Source organism: Cynara cardunculus, assembly GCF_001531365.2.
Source record: "Cynara cardunculus var. scolymus isolate 2C chromosome LG 12, CcrdV1, whole genome shotgun sequence".
Classification (NCBI taxonomy): Eukaryota; Viridiplantae; Streptophyta; class Magnoliopsida; order Asterales; family Asteraceae; genus Cynara; species Cynara cardunculus.
Genome location: NC_037539.1, coordinates 15,436,225 through 15,437,629, shown reverse-complemented (window position 1 = coordinate 15,437,629; position 1,405 = coordinate 15,436,225).

Here is a 1,405-nt window from a genome sequence, read left to right as displayed (position 1 = left end):
TTGGTGATGAAGTTGCATCTTTTAACATGCATGATGATTTCGGGTCTATAGACCCGAACCAATTTGATGATTTTGGTACAATACCATTTGTTGATAACTTCATTCCTGATATTGGACGTGGATCTCCCTCAACCTTACAAACAGAGAACTACTTTGAAGATATTTCAGATAGTACTTTAGATTCATGGTTTTCCTAAAATGGGTCGAACTTGTTTTAGTTAGTTGTTGGAGTTGTTTAATTGATTATTGTTGTATTAATTTGTTAGTATCGTCTTAATGCATAGTTTTGATTAACATTTATTGGTTTGGCTGATTATTTTTATTTTGTTTTTCAAACAGTTGTAAACGATGTTTCTTTTTACAAAATATATATGGGTCACGAAAAGGTTTGACCCGTATATTACATGGGGTATTTTAAACGAGGGAAATAAGTCGAGATTTTTCCTCGTGTCTAAAAGAAAACTTTGAACATTAACTCTGAATCACAAGAAATGAGAGTTCTGATGTTAGCCTGGAAAATAACTATTGATTTAACTCTGAATGAACGGAATTCATAGTAGCCTTCTAATTCTAGGAAGTATGTAGAAGCATAACTCTGGAGCACAAGAATTCTGCTTTCTTATAACTCAGAAAAGTAATTCCAAAGAGGGGTTCAGTGTTGCATTCAAAATCTAATGCCTTTCATGTTTTTGATTTGTATCACTAATGCCAGTTAAATGTAATGGGATTTATTCGTTGATCCATGTAAGCGTCATAAATATCAAAGACAACTCTGAATCTTAATTGGGGAAAAGGAGTTCAGATTTGTTCTCAGATTTTTATGTCGGGCTACCTTGTAAGTCTGACAGACAACTATGAATGTTGACAAGGGAACATAAGTTCAGGCTTTTACGTCCAGACTTATAAGTCTGGAAAGGATGACTTCAGACTTAATGATACATAGAACATATCAGATTTGTTTTCTTCATCTGGAACATCAATTAAGCCACGAAAAAAGGAAAATAAACGTGTAGAGGGACACATGTCACTTAAATAGACCTATTTGAACCGTAAGTGAAGCTCTGTGTGTGGGATGACACTCTGCATGAAACACTTAAACTTTTTTATGCCCTGCTCATTAACTCTGACTCGACAATCTGGTACATAACTCTGCAAGACTAACCTGGAAAAAAAACTAACAAGCAGTTTCTTAACTTACGTTGTATTTACACCTTTAATTTACGGTTTCCATAACCGCCTCATCTGGGTAAGCATTTGCTTCTTATAAAATTATTGTCATCACAGACAACTTCCATCTCCTACTACAATAAAAATCGAGTTCTTTAACACAACTGACTAAGTGAGTCCATTTTCTCATGATTGTTCATTCTAATGTTTTATTATGTACTGACTTCATGCACTGGTT